The sequence below is a fragment of the Dipteris shenzhenensis genome, unplaced genomic scaffold, assembly GCF_047967505.1.
Source record: "Dipteris shenzhenensis isolate YYH24624 ecotype China unplaced genomic scaffold, Dip_SZ_1.0 scaf0056, whole genome shotgun sequence".
Classification (NCBI taxonomy): Eukaryota; Viridiplantae; Streptophyta; class Polypodiopsida; order Gleicheniales; family Dipteridaceae; genus Dipteris; species Dipteris shenzhenensis.
The window spans coordinates 27,228-47,706 of record NW_028239363.1 but is presented as its reverse complement, the minus strand read 5'-3'; the positions used below and the strand labels follow the sequence as shown (position 1 = coordinate 47,706).

The window sequence follows — 20,479 nt, the reverse complement described above, 5'->3', positions numbered from 1 at the left end:
AGATCCGAAGGCCCCTTCCTCCGCTTCACTCGTCACTAGAACACAAGCTGGGCGGCTGGCAATCGCCGCACTCCGGTCCATACTGGCGGCGGATCCCCTGCCTCTATTGTGTTGGCTTCTAGCGGTGACTGCTACTATTATTGCCGACGCGGTGGGCGCTCGCACTGCTTCTTGCGATAGGGGGCAAGATCCCACCGGCAATGGCAGCCGGCCAGGCCAGGAGGCCCCGGAGGGCGACGACCCGCAGGAACCCGAGGCGACGCCGCAGGAAATCGCTCGCCTCGTGCAGGAAAATATCGCCGAGGATAGGCGAGGCGTCGATAGTATAGTGGAAGAGTTGCGGTACAGGGGGGAGACGGCAGGGGTAAGCGAGCTCGAGAATCTAAGGTCAAACCAGGCTTTCACTAACCTGGCGCATTATACTCTTCCTAGCGTTGAGCTATCCGCCACGGGGCAGGATAATCCTGAGACCCGGCAACAGGTGGAGGCGATATTATCTTCCTCCGGGGCGGCGCGCGCCGGTTTGACCGAATTTATCGGGGGACCTTTGCCCGAGAGCCAAAGCCAAATGCTCCGGGTGCTGGAGCCAATAGTGGAGAATGTCGACCAAGCTCTACGCGGGTACGAGCAGCTCTTCGGGCTTGAAGAAATAGTATTCCCGCCGGATACGGACACCGACGAGAGCAGCTCCGGAGATTCAATGGACACAGATTTTGATATCTGAAATGGGCGGGGCGAGTTTTATTAAACCGCTCTTTGGAAATCCCTTACCGCGCAAAGCAGTTCAACGATATACTAATTTCCAAGCAGGAAGCAGAGAGACTCGGAAGAGTCTGGTATAACGATGGACGCTTTACGTATTCCATTCATGTTCATTTTCTATCCACCGGATATTTGTATATCCGAGTGTTTGTATTTTAGTTGGAAAGTCAAGCTCCAACAAGGCAGATGCATGATGAACGCTTGGCAGCTTGTTAGGGCCGTACGCAGAAGGAAAAACCCAGATTGCGAGATACGCCTACCATAAATCAATTGCTTCGTCATTGTAGAGAGGCAAAACGTCGCAAAACACGTACTTGAGCTTCGAATTAATGTCTTTAAAAGTTTGGGGTACGCCCGCGTGTTTCGACAAGAACACTAAAAAAACCTAATCTAGCTTCATGCAAGATAGCCAAAGTACGTTCAAGCAATCGAAGGAATATAATTGCTCACACTCCTGGCGAGGGTCATAATTCGTAGGAGCATCCTGCGGTTATGGTTAGAGGAGGTAGAGTGAAAGATTTGTCAGGTGTGAATTACCATCGTATTTGAGGAGTCAAAGATTCGTAGGGAATACCGGGTCGAAAATGAGGCAGATTGAAATATGGTACAGAAAAACCTAAAAATTCGATACGAATAAAAAGGTCAAATCAGGGAATGGTTGCTTTTTTTGCTCATCATCCCTGGACTGGTTTAACCCCCCGGGAAGACTTTCAGAACGACCGGTGGGAACTTTCGGAACAGAAAGCCATCCGCTTTGATCCCATTGCAACTATTTCTGCGCCCATCTAGCAGGGCTTTTGTCATCCAGACCCAGGGGGGGCCGTAGGGAAAGCACATACAATTGCTCGGAAAGATTAAGCTATATCTGGAAGGTGGGTGGTAAACAAAGAAAATTAATCAAGAAATTAGTCAACTTTTGTATGATTGATGGTAAGAGAACGAAATCTCGTGTTATTGTTTCCTAAACTTTTCCTCGTCCTTTTTGAACTAAACCCGATGCTCATGTTATCACACTTCCGGCTAACGCCATAGGGAATGTCAAGCCTACTCGCGAAGTCAAAAAAGTAAGAATCGCAGGGACTACTCACGATGTACCCAAGATTATTGCCAAAGAACGTCAAGAAACCTTAGCTTTTCGTCGGATCATGGAAGCAGCTGTCAAATGCCGTACTATGAGCGGAAATAGCTAGAGCTTGGATTAATGTTTATCTGCTGAGATACCGGATGCTTATTGAGGAAAGGGAAATGTTCGTGAAAGAAGGGATGATCTTCATAAACCGGCGGAGGCCAATAAGAGTTTCGCGCATTATAGACGGTGGCGAACTATTGAAAACATGTAATGAGCTAGGGTCAAGAGCCGTTAGACACTTTAGCAGCACACACCGTCGCAGGATTGAGTAATTGGTGATTCATCAGTGGAAAATTACGGGTTTGACTTCGGCGGAGAAGCCTCGAGCGGGGGGGCAACAGAAATCCCCCCTCCCGGCTTTTCCTTCCTCTTTACTATTGGGTGGGTGCGGCTAGCAAAGATGGCAGCTGAATTCTCCAGTGAGTCGAGCAGCAGGCTACAGCCGAAAGAACCGGCCATGCCTGCTAGCCCTAGACAGATGAAGAACAGAGCGGGAGTCAATGGGGGCGAGGGCGAAAGTCAATGGTGGCGGGGGCGGATGAGAACAGAGTTTTTTCGAGAGGAGGCGAGAGTCAATGGTGGCCCCCCTCAGATGAGAACAGAGACGAGAGGGAGTGAGAGCCAACGCTCCCCCAACATGATTCAACAGATACGAGAGTTCCATGAAGGGGAGTGAGAGCCAACGCTCCCGGATTCCCGAGAATGAGAACAGAGACGAGAGGGGCTTTATGCCGGCTGGCTTTATGCCTCCTCGCCGGAGTGAGAGCCAACTTCAACTATTGGGTGGGTGCGGCTAGCCGGCCAGCCGAAGAAAAGCCGCATCCACTAGAATAAATACGCAATTCTTACGCAATTCCTTACGAAATTCTTCCCAGCACTACATTCTTATGGTTGGTAGCATAATTACCGTCTCTTGCCAAAGAGGCGGCTTCCAAGAACTCGTTCGGGAGTCTTCTCTCGAAGACACCCTAGATCTTTCACTCAGTGAGAAGGAGGATCTTCTCCGCTTGGAGCTTCGTAATCTGATCGTACGCTCTATACATCACACCGTAGCGGAACTCAGCACGAGGCTGAGGCCGCTCCCAGGTGCGAGGTACGGAAGGTACGGAGACAAGAAGGTCCAATGGCGACGCACCCTCGATCAACCCTTTACAAACACGTCCTATCGGAGTAAGTAACCCTAACGGGTAAGGTAGCCCGACTTTTCTTTTATGCGAAGCTACTATGCGAAGCAACCGGACATTTGATTTCGATTTGGAACTCATAACCGAACTGTCTCATGCTGTTTCAATAAGCAGCCAGCTCTTGACTCGACGGAGGAGGTGGGATTCGAACCCACGATGCTACGCGCATACACGATTTCCAATCGTGCTCCTTCGGCCACTCGGACACTCCTCCTCACTTGCCAGAGAATGCCGGCCGGCAGCGTGGTCTCATCAAGAAAGCCGTATTTGACCACTTCAACGCCAAAGGCAAAAACACGCTAGCCCGAAACGGGATTGCTGTCCATGAGACGAACAACTAGATTTGGATAAGTTTGGACATTCGTTTAGTACGAACTAGATGAAACAGCGTTGGGCTAGATTGCGGACAGAGTAAGTGTGGCGAGAGAGTTGATTACCTTTGACATGCTGCTGTTCGAGTCTCTTTCATGGCGACGCCTTGCCATTGTTTCCCTCTCGATCGTGGTGGCCTAAATTCGCGAGTCTCCCGCGATTGATTGATTTCTTTCATTTTGCGAGTTGATTGAATTCTTTATTTCCCAATTTTCGAATTGATTGAATTATTCATCAACAAGGACCCCGTTTTTCTCCGTGCCTCGAAGTTTCCTCCGCTTCTTTTTCCGCGCTCGCTTCGCGAGCTGGCCTTCATTCATCACCTCATTGTTCGTTGCTAGCGGGCGAGTTGTTCCTGAGGAAAACGGGAAATTTCAAGATTTTTCTTTCTCTTTTGTGGATGTCCGAATTACTTACCGGGTATGCAGAATTCTCTCCAACTTTCTTTGGCGAAAGCTTCCTCCTTAGGCGGGAGAGGTGAGTCGTCTTTGGTAGGTGGGAGAAATCGCGATCTCTACGATTGATTTTAGCGGGAGCCTACGCCACGGCTATGATGCAGTAGTTACCTCGGCTTGATTTAGGGAAGGCGTTTACAACCTTTGATACTAATGACTTTCAAGCTCCCGACGTTGTCGGGCACTTTTGGGAAAGTGGAGTTCGAGTTTACCGATTCTTCAGTGAAATACCCCGGAAGGCCCGTGGGAAAGTCAAGTAAGGGTTAGTCTTTTCTTCGAGTGTCGCTTCCTTTCCTTTCTCAGAAACACATATAGAATCCGGTAAAAACCGACAATCTATTTTGTACCTATACATTTGTGGAAAGTGCAAACGGGAATTGGTGGAAATGAAATACCTATTTCGACCCGATATTCCTAGCGGAAATACGCCCGACCTGATATTATTAAAAACTCTTTCGAGAGCGTAGAATGGCGAAGACCAGAAACTGCTTAAGGATCACTACTAACATCCTTTGTGACATCATGATAACCTCGCCGCCCCGCCGCCCAATTTCCCCAGATATCATCGACATGTAATGGCCATGTTTGACTTGTAGGACGAGGGGGACTTGAGGAACGGGCACCAAATCATGAGAAATGAGATGGGCCGTATTCTCACCTGAGATACCATGCATCGAGCCACAACGGCCTGGATAATACTTTGGGGATCCCATGCATCGAAGGACACATCAGCGTTTTCGCCTAACCATGGATCCCAAGTATCAGGGAAGTCCTTGAGTCGGAGAAAAAAAAGGCGGATGCCAAGCGTTACAAGGTCGACGCGGTTACGGACACCACGATACGGGGGTGGGTGCCAAAGGTTGGGTTACCGGTGCCTTACTTCGGTCGGAAAGAAGCTCCCTCCTTTTCAACGAGCTCGCATCGCTTTCTTCGCTCTGACCCTTTGAAGTGCATGGCCCGAAGCCTGAGCGTCGGTTTTGAAAATGCAGCTGAGTCTAGCACTTGGATGAAAAACCTCGAAGACCTGCGGGCGAAGCCTCGTTCTTCGAACCTTTGAAAAAAAAAAATAGGCTAGGGACGGAGTCGAACCGTCATTCCAGGATTTGCAGTCCAATACATTGCCATTATGTTACCTAGCCAGCAGAACGCTCCCCTCGTTTCCAGAAAATGAACGGAACTTCTTATTTATGAAGCATCTAGAATAGTGAATTCTCGGGCACTCGACCGATTCCAAATGAGGGTTGGCGAAGAATGAGCCGGGCGAATTAACCCACTCCGTGGGCTCTGGGTAACCGGCGACTAATTCTTGAACGCTATGCGTTCACGATGAAAGGCAGGCGCGAAGCGCGGGTAAAGACTGCAGCAGGGTTTTCCACTATATGCTCTACTATATGTGAATCAATAAATCGAAGGAGATCGCTCTATTTCTCAAGACCTACTAGACCTCGCCGCGCTCGGTAAGGAAGAACAGTAAAATGTGCCTGGCAAGGCTTCGGTGTATAAAACCCGGGAAAGGCGATGCCGCTCATGAATCTTCGAAGGTCAACAGGCACCCGCCAGATGCCGTCTCGACCGGCCGAAGAGAAAGAAAATGAAGATTCTGCCGGTTACTACCTACTGGCCCGGGTTTTGGCTCTTCCGTCCAGAAGCTGTGGCTCCTGTGCTCTATCAATTTTCTCCTTTCCGAACTTCTCTATAGAAGATCGCTGGCAGCGCCCACTTGTTCGCTGCGCAAGCATGTTCCTGTGTGTGACCTTGCTCGCTTCGCTGACTAAGACGTTGCCACATCACATATATCAAATCCTCCAATCCAATGCCGATAAGTTTTGATTCGATTTTCCACCGGGCGGATTAGGAACACGCCCTTCCCTTATATTATTATTATTACTCCACCATGAAGCCAATTGATATTCATTTGCCAATCCAACACGTGATCTTATCAGAGCCAATCGAATCTAGGGATCCTCAATCAATGCCAATCGATCCTATCTCAGGATCTTGGGAGTTTGCCAATAGCTCACTCCAGGTGTTTACGCCAATAGCAACCTCTTGTATGGGAATATGCATCTCCGGGACCTTTGGGTGTTTCCTTCCCGGGGTTTACTTGGTGTTCACCTCTGGTGGGTGGGAATGGGGAATAGCCCCGGTGTGGAGAGAGCTAAACCCTTCACTTCGTGGGGGTTGAACCGGCAACGGGGTTCCTTCCCTCCTTGGGGAAAGGTATAACCTCACCAAAGATCGGGCACGGTCCCCCCCCTGCCTGCAAAATGATCTTACGAGGATTAGGCAGGACAATACGGGGGACTCCTTGTCGTGTTAAGGAAACCATCGGACACTTGGAGGAAGGTGTATACGTGAACCGTAATGTTGAGCCCAAAGCCTTAATCAAGGCGAGATGGCACTGCTTCAAATAAAGACAGCAGGACACAGGGGATTCACGATACATCTTCACAATTTTCCGAGCAATAACAAACGCCGTAATACCTAATTCCTTTGTATGCCGACCAAGGACGGTTGCCAAAGGGAAATTCAACCATGAGGACAACCGCCGTGGATTTTCCAAAATCCACCGCCAGGAGACGCGCCTAAGACGCTCAACTAGACTAAATATACAAGCATATTTCATGTTCATTTAGAAATAGTTTTGTAAGAGAATCTTGGGTTAATCTCCACTCGCCTAATCTCTCCACTCCCCGTGGGTGAGAGGGAGAGGGGTGGGCGCCTTGAGTAGGTATCAGGGAACCGGTAACCTCCGGGCCTGATTGTCGTTATCTAGAGAATACTACCCCGGGGCAGCGGTGCGACGTTGGGCGAAAACACTAGTGCATATGAGCTCAGGTGCCTCTAACTGGGGGGCTCATCCCCCAGCAAGCTTCCCACCTCTCACGAGGGGGGAAGCCCCCGGGAAGTTTATTAGAAATTGGCTTGTATGGGATTGAAGGGCAGGATGCTGTCACTGACAAATATAACGCAAATTCTAGTTCAGGAAGTATAAAATTCCCGGTAGCGAATTTGATTGCTAGGCGGATTCGATTGTGCAGGTAGCGGATTCAATTGTACCCAGATGCGAAGCGGCTGGGGATTGTGTAGGTAGAGAGTGGCGTTTTTCTCCCACAAAAAGCGCTTCTCCGGAGATAAAGCGCTGAGTTGCTAGGGTTCCCGTTAGGGAACCAACAAGTACCCCCGGCGGAAATGTTTGAAAAACGCCAAATCTGCAAAAAAAAGAAAATCTTTCATGCTGTAACTGAAACAAACCGAACGAATGGGGGTAATCTATGCATGGTCATTCCGGGTCCGCGCGTGTTGGAGGTAGTGGTTATAGAATTAATAGAACCTGAAATAAGGGAAACACCTGATGAATGAGGACTAGAAATGGCTGAATCAACAGCTCCTCCAGAATGACTGGTTATACCACTTAGAGAGGGATGGCATATATGTTAAATAACCTCAGCAGCGTTGTGCTTGCTTAACGTTATACGCCATGTATCTCTGTATGGATCGGACTGTACCTTTATCTATCATCTTGTCATGAAGCCTTTCCTTTGGAGAATCCTTCGGGTCTGCTCAAGCTTTTCCCGATTATTCCTATAGTAGATGGCCCTCGACCGGAGCTTCAGCTCCAGTGATTTCATACCTTTGAATCGGCGAAGAGCCAACTTATGCCAAGCACTGCCCTACTGTGGACAGTCCTTAATCGATAGAGGCGCGGCCTTTCAATGAGCTGAGTAGGAATATGTAGCCTCCGTCCTATAGCCTCTAATAAAGGCCCATCCAATTCTTTTTGAGTCAAGCCAACCGCGATAGAGATCCGTTGTTGTTTTCCGTCCCTCTCATATAAGATCTCTCTGCCTCTATAAAGCCAGTAGGCCAATCGAAGTCAACAGCCATACTTGTTGTCCAAACAGGATTGACATAAGTCTCTGGAAGAGTAGCACTCCTCGAATTCCCACGGATGTAGTACTTGTGCTCCGTTGGGAGCTTTGGATCCTCCAATATCTGATGGGCTTGACGAACTCTTTCGTAGTAGAAATGCTTACTGGTTAGGCATGGGTATTGATCAAATATAGGGAAAATTTTCTCTGCTAGCATCTTTCGATCCGATACACTCCCATGGTCTTATGCGCATTAACGGACCGAGTTAGGCAGGTAGTATGGGCCCTCTGACTTCTTTCCAGGGCTTTCCTCCCTCCTCACACCTCCCTTACCGCCCTTCCCTTTCTGTATCGGCCTGCGGCGCACCCAGATTTTGATAAAAAGAGAGATAATTCCCAGAGCAATCCCAATAGGAAGAAGGGAGTCATGGTGCCGGAGAACAGCTGTGGCAACTCCGAGGAGAAGAGGTAACCTCGCTACGAGTTGTTCGCTAACCGAAGAGGCACCCTCGCCGCGGGTCCCGGAGGACTCAGCCGGTTGCGCGGAAGGCGCCGCGTCCTCGGAGGTTGCGCTAGCCTGGTGGGGCTCTTGCTGCCCGGCGAGCACCTCCAACACGTATGGTGCCCCGGCGCTCCTACAACTAGCTGCAAAATCCCTCAGTCCCTTGAGATCCGCCTTCTCTTGGGCCTCCTCTTGGGCGATTACCGCGAGAGCCGTGTCAATGGCGGTTTCGGTAACGAGTGGATATGAGAAATGTGCCCCTGACGGAAGTAATGATAATAACCGTCCGTGCGAGTACGCCAAATTGGCCAAATACTCGGCTATTCTTCCCGCGTGGTAACAACTAACGGAGGTTGGGGTGGTTACTTTTGTCCCCTCAATTCTATTTTGCACGAACGCTTCCAGGGTTGCTCCCCGCAAGCGTAGCGGTCGCGCATTGTTGACGTGCTCGTCGAGACACGCGAGTCCAATTAGATGAGTGACCGCAGGGTACAGCACATGGCGGTAAAAGTCCATTCTTTGTGCCCGAATTTGGTTCACCCAATGAATTATTTCGGAATGCCCTGCCGAATTCACAGTTATTGCGCCGAGGAGAAGATTCGCCCAATTTTCTCCTTTCTTAAGGGCATTTATTACTTCGCAGAACGCCTCTCCCCCCGGCAGAGCCCCTTCTGCACACTGCTTAACCACTTCATTGAAGTTATTCCAATCATTCCAGAGATTGTAACGAGCGTCCGGGACATTTCCAAACCGTTCAATCACAGGGGCCTGCTCGTTCACCATTTCCCTAATAAAGGAAAGCTAGGCTTTTGGCCGGTTAGCTCTCTATGCTTGAGCATTGCTAGATGCGTTACGCCGCTAAGGGGGGAAAGATTGCGGGGGCTCCAGGGTGAATCCAATTGAGAAGAATTCATTAGTGTGGGCTTTGAGAACGAGCGCTGAAATAAAGGACTTTGTAACCCCAGTAGACCAACATAAAAGGTTATCCCTATTCTTTCTCTTCTTGCGAAGAAGCGGCTACCGCACGCTCCAGAGATACGGCCGGTAAGGGAACGAACCCGGCCAGCATATAAACCTAGATTTATTGTACGAATGGAGGCTGAAGTGCGAGTACGGCCTGAATGATCAGACAGCACTATCGATATCGACGAAGCCAAATAGTGAGAACAATTCCGTATAGTAATACAGGGAATACAAAGGGTTTGTGCCGTGTTTCTGAGGTTTTTCATAGTTCAAAGTGAACGGGTTTCTTTTCCTGGCGGAAGGGTAAGCCTTTGGTGGACCCTCTCACGAGGATCCTGTCCGGAACGGAGATTACGGCAGTTAATCCCCTTAACCTTGCCACGGGCCCCGGGAGTAGTCCTAGGACTATCATCAAGGAGAAAAGGGATTCGAACCCGTGTTTTCAAATTCACAATCTGACACTCTGACCCATTAAGTTATACTCGCCCCTATCTACGAATCGGAAGACACTATTAATGGATACTCGCTATCGGATTCGAGCCGATAATCCGTTCGTTGTTCGGAACAGATTTTAAGTCTGCCGTGTTTACCATTTTCACCAAGCGAGCTTGTTTTTGCGGAGTGCGGAGCAAAGATAAGATCTTTATGCTTCCTTGCCACTATCCACGAAAAAAATTCCCTAGAAACCTCGGTCGGCTCCGCTATACGAAGCTTACTCCAGGTTGGCCTGACTCGCGACCTAGCCCGAGGTTTCGGGCAAGCGGGCAGGATTGAGGCGACCATGCCGACGCTCCGCGCCCTCCGCTAGCTCAATGGTGGGGCGTTGTTCCCGAATTCTGCTGTTGTTCCCAACGAGGAAAGGGCAAAAAGAAGGGAAAAAAGAAAGGGAAAGACGGGGAACAAAATTCACGACAAAGTTCTAGAGTCACCCTAATATTCCTCTTACTTCCCCCAAACTTGTCTCCGTTGCCAAAACGGAATCCAGGACACTGGGAAGTGCCTGAACTTTTATACCTAACATTTTATGACGAATATCCCTCAAGGCTATCTTTCGTAGTGACCTTCTTACCAGAACACCGCACTGCCATGACACCACAGCAATTCCAGCTGCTTTCACCCATTATGTTTACAAAACAACGTCCAGCGACAGATGTAGTGCTGCTTTCTACACCCCAGAAAAGTCCAAAATAACCATTTTTAGCTCCTTCTCCACCTAAAAAAGAAAATCTTTGTAATTTTATTCTGCAGTTGTTTTCCCACATGAGTCCTACCTATGACTATGGAGAAGCCTATGGTTAATCCAATAAAGATTAGTGAAATGCGTACCTTCACATCCAAGGGATGAATTAGGCAGAGACCCCTCACGATCTGGCCGGAAACGAGTGCAAAAATCGAAGCAAGTAGGGAATTTCTTTCCTTATCGTTCTTTCCTTTCGGCGCCTCGCTTTCATCTCCCTTTCTCTGGTGGCTTTCATTGTAATGCCCATCGTTATGATGGATATTAGCTTGTGTGCCGAGGTGTCGTCTGCGGCGTCCTATAGAGTTTTCACTTCCAGCCGGTCAAACCCGTTGCTCCGGGCGGCTATCGATAGCACGAATCGTAAAACGAATTTGACGATTCCTTCCGTCTTTGTTACCATTTATACGATTCCACTTCATCTATCAATTGAACCTTTAGCCCTTTTGACCTACCAACAAGTCGAGCAGGTGGCGTGGCGTAGCGTGGTTGAGTTGATCTCTCTGGCTATACTGGCGAACCGGATTGTCATTGGCAGAAATGCCAGCTAAGCGTCGATCGAACTGGAGCGAGCTAAGTGCCAACCAACGGAGCTCTGTCGGTCGAGAGGTGCGAATACCACAAGGATCTGCCTAATAGCTCTAGTCGCTCAACTTTTTTTTGGAGAAGGCGTTTTCGACAAATCAATGAAAACGCCCCGCGTTTTACCCCTCCGGAAAAGGGGAAGCGCAGGAAGGCCCCGCCGGGATAAAGCGCCACTCAGCGCTTTCCCTAAACGCAGTGAGGTACCCCCGGCGAATTCTAATGAGGTGGGGTGGGGTACGGGACCTTTCGGCTTCCTCTGTCCCATGGATAGAATTTTGACTGTGAAGCAGCCGAAGGCAAGGGCGAGCAAAGTGAAGCGATGCGAGCGCACGGCAAGTATGACTTTTCTTTCTACATGATGCCCGATTTATCAAAAGACCGATTTTGATCAGTGGAAAGACAGGGATGATTGATTTGGGAGTGCTAAAATCTCGATTCCGAAACAAAACTGTGTTAGCGTTATTGATAGCTTTATAGCCTAATAAGCTCTCATTATTATACGATAACTTGCATACTAAGCGCCGGGACAGCGTACATGTTAGCGAACTAATAAGCTAACTACTAGGCTAGCGAACCAATAAGCGTTAGGCGAATCTACTGGGCGGGGTAAAAGGCTACCGGCAAGCCGAAAAGGTTGACTTAATGGCCTTTCAGTAGTGCCAGTCCAATACGGCCGGAGGCCCTGGAAATTGCCAACTCCCCCGTAGCGTAGGATAAAGTGTTCCGCCTGGATCTCTAACCACTAGTGTTGTGGTAACGATCCTATGAGATGGGACTCTGCGAAGCGCAGCCGTGGGCATGGTCCCGGCACCGGGGGTAGGAGGGGTTGACTTTGACCGCTTCGACCCTGGAGGTTCAGCAATGGGCTGTCCTAGAGCAGAGTAACTAGCACTCACGCACGCATGTAGCATGGGTAAGCGCAGTACGCGGTTTTGCTATGTGCGGGTAAATAGGTGTCTGGTAAAACAGGGAGACAAATCGTCCCTGCCGGTGGGCGGGGATGGTGATACGAGACAAAGAGTCTCGCACGAAAGGAGACTGCGCAGCTGCCCTTAGGCTGCGTGGGACTGGCGTTTAACGCGAATTGGACGTGTTTAGACGTCGGGGTTCAAGGAATGAAGTAAATTCTACCCGGTTCGTCAGGGAGGAGAGAGAGTCTTCATTTTCTTTCTCGGTAGCGTAGCAAGTCCCGGCAGTAGGCGGTCCACGACAACCGAGCGAAGCGAGGCAGGCAAGCTACGCAAATCAAATCGGGGGAAGAATGATTTGATTTGCGTAGCGATAGGACAGTTCCGCCAAAAGCATAGAGTATCATCTGTTCCCCCAGCCGGAGCGTTTCCCGTCCCTGCAAGGATGAAGTAGCGGGATTGCAAGGTTTCACAAGCTACGCAAATCAGAATTACCGGGGGGATCTGATTTGCGTAGCGATAGGACAGTTCCAGTGCCGAGTCCAAGTACTTTTCCGGATAAAAACTGATTCTTGTTGGAGTCGATAGCCGATTATGCCTTCTACATTGGCCGGCGAATCAATTTGACAGAATAATGTGTAAAAGGATATATTACATTCGGTGCCCCTTTCGCTTACTCGTGTGATCCACCCGGATCCCACTCGACGCACCGGGGCCTTCGACGCTTCCGAAAACCGGTCTTACGAGGCCTCTACCTTGGGCTTCATCAGTCGTTCACTCGACATCATTCCCGGAAGCAGTCGCGCATTCATTCTGTGCCCGCTTCTTTACCTGTTTGTTCCATCCCTGGATTGACGATAGGCTCTGCGCGTGCTATAACTATTCCTAAAAGCAAGCGATGCACTTTGCATTGATTCCCTTTCGTAATGATTCCGAGATGCTTTACTACGATGGTTGCATCAATCCTTTCCCCGCTGTAAACATTTCTAGCTCGGAAGGTCTGCAAAACCGGAGAAGCCCTCCCATGCCAATCGAGTTGGTCGGCTCGTTCCCGGGGAAAAATGGCTACACAGGGCCGTACCGGCGAACCATGGCCTTTTGCCAAAGCCAAGGCGAACGCGCGAAACCCGTGCCGAAAGGCGATAATCTTCGTTTGCTTCTTTACGTAAGCATGGATCGATAATCTTCGTTTGCTTTTTTACTGCTTTCCTACCGAACTGCAGGACGGGAACGAACTGTAGGACGGAAGGAAGGACGGGGCGGATAGGACTTACCCCATCCTATCGAACTGTCCTATCGAAAGGTTTTTCGGAGAGCACGGTACAATGAGAGTTGTAGGCCGTGTTCGGAGGGGAGTCATTGTCTATCGCCGGCCTCCGTGGTAGAATCATTCAGGTAGGCCTGAGAGACGGTAGCTTACCCTGTGGCGGATGCCAGCGGTTCGAGTCCGCTTAAGTATGGAAGAATCTTGATCCCCTCAACTAGCAGAAATGTGGAACCGCCAAAGGGAAGGGAGAAACTCCCCGCCTTCGGGCTTTATTGTTTTGTGCTTTTTTTATTGGCACACGGACGCTGAGGTACCCCTTCGGGTTCTGCTGAGGTACCCCTTCGGGTTCTGCTGAAACTACACGGCTGGAGGTTGAGCGGGAAATATTGATGTTACCTCCGGTGCATTGAGCGTTGAGTAAGCGAAACGCTCAATGCACCTCCTAGGATACTTTCCGCAGATTGAAGAATTTTTACGGGCTTTATTCAATTTGATTCCGGATTCCAAAGTAAAAATCAACTGAATTAAACCAGCATATTCCTGGAAATTCCAGTGGAACCGGGGCTTCCCTTCGGGATCTACCCGTCTTTGGGTTACAGTAGAACCCGGGGAAAAAGGGAAGCAGGGTACTTATCCAGGGCAAAAGTGAAGACAAGGTTCTTGTTGGTCGGATGGTTTCCCATCCTTAAGCGAAGTCGCCGCGTCACGGCCAGAACCCTCGACTCCGTACCCTGTAGCCTTGGATGGCTGCCGGTCCCCGCAGCCATCCACGAGAGCCAGGGAGGCCAGGCATTCTGCTGCCACGAATCCTACCGCTTCACTGGCGTGAAAGCTTTGGCTCTTCGGATCGATCGCCCCATCGTCCAGGCGAAAATCAATGCAATGCATTGATTATTATTATACGATAATATTTTCATCATTGATGCTGATTCTGAAATCCGGGAAAGCCCTTCCCTTCCCTTCCCTTCCCTTCCCACGGATCGGAATGTGTCCGATCAATATATTTCGCCACACGAAGTGATTAGTAGTAGAACGGAGGGTTACTCAGACGTTTTCGTTTAAGCCGTATGAGGTTGAATACCCACGTACAGTTTGTATGGGGGGGGGTCGTAGAAGCCCGCCTATCTTGATAAAGTATACGATTGGTTCGAAGAGTGTCTTGAGATTTAGGCGATTGCTGATGACATTACCAGTAAATATGTTCCTCCTCATGTGAACATTTTTCATCGGAATCACATCGACTCGTTTTTTGGTTCAGGTAGCTACTGGTTCCGCCACGACCTCTCACTATCGCCCGACCGTTACAGAAGCTTTTTCCTCAGTTCAATATATAATGACCGAAGTGAATTCTGGATGGCTAATTCGATCTGTTCATTGATGGTCAGCAAGTACGACGGTTTCAATGATGATTCCACACGTATTTCGTGTCTATCTCACAGGAGGGTTCAAAAAACCTCGTGAATTAACTTGGGTTACTGGTGTAATTCTAGCCGTACCAACTGTATCTTCTGGTGTAACCGGATATTCCTTGCCTCGGGACCAAATCGGTTACTGGGCAGTTAAGATTGTAACCGGCGTACCGGAAGCCATTCCTCTAATAGGATCTCCGTTGGTGGAGCTACTACGAGGAAGTGTTAGTGTAGGTCAATCTACATTGACTCGTTTCTATAGTTCACACACTTTCGTCTCACCGCCTCTCACAGCTGTTTCTATGCTAATGCACTTCCCGATGATCCGTAAACAAGGCATTTCGGGTCCCTTGTAATGAAAATCTATAATCCAGCGGATGGGTGGTATTGATTGATCTATCCGCGGGAGGACCCCAATCTACAAGATGAGGGGTTATTTTTTCCTTGCCACTAGTCTTTCTCACCAAGAGAAATAGAAGACTCCTTAGTGGACCGAATTCCTATCTCGAATTGTCGAGGGAAATGAATTGAAGTGTCTGGAGGCGGAAGATCGGATTATGGGAGTGTGTGACTTGTATCGAAACATAGGCTATGCAGATCTTCTACCGAATGCTGCCACACTAAGGTATGTGTCTCCGCTCCAACTCTCCCCAACCTCATAATTGGGGTTTAAAACTTGGATATGAAAACACTTCCTATGAGGTGTTTTGGGGAATGCTTCCTATGGTCGAACTCATCCTTAAGGCTCCGTCTAATCCCATGCATACCCGAGTCACAGGCAGTTTCACCCCTTCAAACATATGGTTTTCAAAATGCATCCACTTCCTCTGCATTTGGTACGATGCGGAGAAACAACCGTCGGAGTAAGAGAACGATCCGGGGGAAGAGGAAGCCGAAGTTGTAACAAGTTAAGATCCCGCACAGGTACTGTTTCTCAAGAGTCTCGTATCTGTGGGTAGATACGACGCGTGTGTGGGATACGAGATCATCCAAGAAGCTTCTTGAGGAGAAATTTCTTAAGCTCACTCGGATAATAAGCTATTCCGTAGAATAACTCTCCGTTTTTCAAGGGTTCTCGCTTCGGGAAGTATCAGAGATTATTATGAAGTTACGACTCCTCCGGTTCCCCAATGGAATTTGTAAACGGAAATATTCGAGGATTCGCTTGAGCCGGCTGATAAGAAATCTCCACGTCCGATTCTACCGGGGGAGTGAGAAGTCTATCCCAATAACAAAAAAACCTGACCCGAGTGATCCTGTTTTAAGAGCAAAACTAGCCAAGGGTATGGGACACAACTACTACGGAGAACCTGCTTGGCCCAACGATCTCTTATATATATTTCCCGTAGTAATCTTAGGAACCATTGCATGTACCGTAGGTTTGGCAGTTCTAGAACCATCGATGATCGGTGAACCAGCGAATCCCTTTGCAACTCCCCTAGAGATACTACCCGAGTGGTATTTCTTTCCCGTGTTTCAAATACTCCGTACAGTTCCTAATAAATCATTGGGTGTCCCTTTGATGGCGTCGGTACCGGCAGGTTCGTTGACCGTGCCTTTTCTCGAGAATGTGAATAAATTTCAGAATCCATTTCGACGTTCAGTAGCTACAACGGTTTCTCCGATTGGTACTGCAGTAGCTATTCGGTTAGGCATCGGAGCAGCTTTACCCATCGATGGATCTTCAACTTCGGGACTATTTTAGGATCGATCTGGCACCAAAAAAAGCCGATCCTCCATGTGGTAAATAGTCGATCTGGGGTGGGATCGTTTCGATCCAAGACCCCCCCAGATCCAGTCAGATAACTAACTGTCTCCTCCTCCCGTGGCGTGATAAACAAACAAAGTTAACTCGTCTACCCCGATTCTTACCGATACCGATCCTCCACTGGTTTCGGTTTACCCCCTAAGGGGTAGAATGAGGAATGGGTTGGGAACTAGGTAAAATATATTTGAGTATTTACCCATCTTTTTTCCAATCAACATACGATTTGTTCTTGGGTAATTCTATATCGAAACGTTCCCATAAAGTTTTCAATACTTAATCTACAGATTTTCTTCCAAAGTTCTTGATTTTCTCTAAATCTTCCTGACTGTAATTCAGTGGGTCCCAGATCGTACGTATACCAACTCGTTTAAGACAGTTATAAGTCTTAACAGGCAATTCTAGTTGATCAATGAATGTATGTTTAAGCACAAACTCTCGCGTCGATTCATCCATATCGTTTGGAGGATAAGAAAAGTCCGTCGGATTGGAAGAATCCTCGCCACCTCCAGTAGAAGAAGTATTATTCTCCCCCATATGTGGAAAAGGAATGAATAAATTTGTTGAATTTCTATATTCCGATCTGCATAGCCGAGAATGTTTACGGTTCGAATCCGTATAGCCCTAATCTTTAGTGATGGGTCGGTCCCGTCCATCGCAGCGGAACTGATTGAAATTTCCTTTACGGGTTTACGCTAGAAGGGAGGGGGGGATTCATTAAGCCCCCACCTCGAGGGAAAACCCTATTCAAGCGAGCAAGGTAAAACCCTAACCTATTTGTTCTCTGCTTCCAAACCTCGAAATACAAATGATGTCGAATAAAGGCGCTTGCGGAGGTCCTCTCGGGAAGGGGTAAAGCAGCCCGTTACCTGTCATGTTGATATTATATATCTAAGTCGATCATCTCCATCGGGCCCGGAACGGGGACCCCCCCGCCCCTATCCGCGCCCTCCGCATCAGACTCGGGAACGATTTCGCCGCCCGCAATCCCGGCCAGTTCCCCGTATAACCGCTGCGTGTGATCGATATCTTGGGCAATCGGTTCCAAGAGTTGGAGCATCTGGGCTCCGCTCTCGGGCAGGGGGCCCTCGCCCCTATCCGCGCCCTCCCTCCTGGCACTGCCGCCACTTCATCTTTCCCTTTCTGTATCGGCCTGCGGCCCCGCCACAGTCTAAGTAAAAGAGAGATAATTCCCAGGGCAATCCCAACAGGAAGAAGGGAGTCATGGTGCCGGAGAACAGCCGCGGCAACTCCGAGGAGAAGAGGTAGACCCGGTGGTTCGCTAACCGAAGAGGCGCTTCCTCCTCCTGTTCCCCCCCCAGCTGGGGCTTCCTCTGCATCCACGGCCTGCTCTGTATGCGGGGCTTCCTCGATTCCGGGTTCATCTATGCCTGCGGCGGGGGCACCCGCTAAGGGATAAAGTGACTGCGCGGCCGCGGGGAGCAATGTTAACAAACGCCCGTGGTAGTATGCTAGCAGGCTCGCATACTCGGCTATCCGTCCTGAGTAATAAGACCGGAGGAAGGAAGGGCTTGAGCTTCCAACCTCCTCAAGCAGGGCCTGCGCAAGCTCTTCCGGCTTTGCCGCCCCGGGGCGGCCGGAAAGCACATCATTCGCCGTATCCACACCCCCTGCGCATTCAGAGAAGCTACGGATTAGGGGGAAAAGTACGCCGGGGGCAAACGTTGGGGCCATACCCCCGATTTGTTCCAGAAGGTGCTGGATCTCCCGCGTTTCCTCCGGCCCCAAGGGGTACCCCCCGGTTATAGCTTCGGCGATATGATTCCGCACGTGCGCTCCCAGGCTTACTGCAAACTCGTAGAAGTCCCCTCCCGCCGGAAAACGCCCTCCCGAACACTCCCTTGCAATATGATTTGCATCAACCCAATCGAGGGCTAGGGCAGCCCGGGCATCTTCTAAGGGTACATGTGCAAACTTTTCCATCACAGGAGCATGTTGTTGCCCCATTTCCTTAAGAAACGAAAGCCGCGGCTTTTCGCCGGTTAGCTCCCTATGCTTGAGCATTGCCAGATGCGTTACACCGCGCCGGGGGGAAAGATTGTGGGGGCTCCAGGGTGAAGAGGTGGGCAATAAGTTAGCCGTTCGGCCCTTCTGGGCGGAAGATCCAGAGGAATAGAACCTGTAAAGTGAATGACGAAAAAAATGACTACATAATGGTGTTGTGCGGTGGCAATAAAGCGATAGACCCCTTGTTTTTTCCGTATTTCCTACCTTTGAAACTAACTTCAAAACTTTCCCTTCCCCGAATCATTTCCCTGGCGGGTTCCCGAGCTTTTTTGGCGGGTTTCCGAGCTTTTTTCGAATGAATGACTGTTTTCGTGATCAATTAACGAAATGGATTTGTAAACCATACGAAATCATTATTCACTGGAATGGGATAAGTAATTAATTTATGTAATCTCTCCGAGAGAGTAGAATCCATTTCTCTGAAAATTTGTACGTAATATGCCCCCGCGAAACGCTCTATGCTAAGTAAGTGACATATGCTTTTCCCTCTGACTCTTGATTCAATAAAAATTTTTTGAATGGAAACGATTTTTTGGTTAAAGCTCTGCTTCACGTCTTTATGCGTTTTTGACCACGAGGATTCTCTATGGCTAATTTGACATTCTCGAGTAAATTAGGGGGTGCCCTTGGAACTACAATTATTTTACACGATCCAGGAACTTCCGGAATATGAGTGTGATTAGGTTTCGGTGACGAATCTTGACGTAATACATTTTTGTGATGAAAACGGAGTATACTTGAAGTGAACGTAAGCAAGCTGTGTGTTTTTTCGCGTGAATGAGAAACCATTTACTCTCCGCCGCGGGCTCTTATCGCTCCGTTCACTACGTGAACGGAAGAGCTAAGAAGAAACGCCGCCCGCCAGAAACAGAGGGGAAAGGGTTCCCGGGATATTTATGGCAGTTTGTAACTTTCGGTGAGAACGCGAAGCTCTGCTTGGTGGGAGCGGTGTACCACCATCCCCCTTAGCCCGGCATGCTTGATGGTGAAAACGCTTGGCGTTTTCTGTTTCATCCTGTTTCACCCGCCCGGTGAATCTGATCTATATACGGAATTCTCGTGCCATTTCTTTCTGGCACTCGACCTGTCGGGCCGGAGACCCTTGTGCCGATAGGCACTTCTTGTGCTATTTCGACCAAGCAGGCAAGCCGCATCTATGTACGGAATTTCCCGCAGTCGGAAGCAGATACTTGAAACGCGGAAAGGCTCGTTTTAAAGCTACGCTAGCCCTTCGTTGCCGCTTGGTTGTCTCCGTCAGGAAGCCGGTGTGGCAGCTAATCCTTTATCTCCAATCACCACCAAGTGGATTTCCACCAAGTTCTGAGAGCACCCCGCGCAGCGATGGGAAAATACTAGAGGTTTTTTCTGGTCTGCAGTGGATTATGACCTACACAGAGATCGTATATCAATAGGCTATCCCTTCGGTTTCCATATCCTATGCCCGGAAATATGATCGTATCACTCCGATCGAGTGCGGGGGAATCGTCGCCTCGGCCCGGTTTCGTGCTGATAAGCACTTTATCCCGGGAATCAGTCAACGGAATGGAACGTATCCGAGCGGAATAGGCCGATTGATACGGACATCGATCGGGCAAAAAAAGCAATCCCCCATTCAATCGCTTACATTCCCTATTCAATCGGTCCTGTCCGTTCCCAAACAAAAGCAAGCAAGCAAGCGGAGGCAAGCAAGCAAGCGGAAGCAAGCAAGCAAGCGGAAGCAAGCAAGCTTCACTTTCCCCAGGCAGAAGAAAATTAGCTAGGCTTTGCTTCTTGGAGGCGGCCCACGTACCTGCCGGATCTTTCTCGGAAGGAAAAACTAATAACCCCAATATTCATATCAGAAAATAGGAGATATATATGCCAATTGACCGTTTCAACCCTGATACTGTGACTTGGTTGGGATAGCTAGTACCCCACGGCAGCTAGTGCCACCGGGAAAAGCTAGTACCTTTAAAGTAAAGTAAAGTGCCACCAGCTACCACGCCACGCCACCAGCTACCACGTGCCACCAGCAGTCCTGATACTGTGACTTGGTTGGAAA

General features: G+C 49.3%; 1 non-coding gene across 1 annotated transcript; it reads right to left on the bottom strand.

The window, feature by feature from the left end:
- Positions 1-3,205: 3,205 nt before the first annotated feature.
- On the bottom strand, positions 3,206-3,289 carry TRNAS-GGA (transfer RNA serine (anticodon GGA)). Its single transcript has one exon. It is a non-coding gene; the product is annotated as a tRNA-Ser (tRNA).
- Between the last annotated feature and the right edge of the window lie 17,190 nt (positions 3,290-20,479).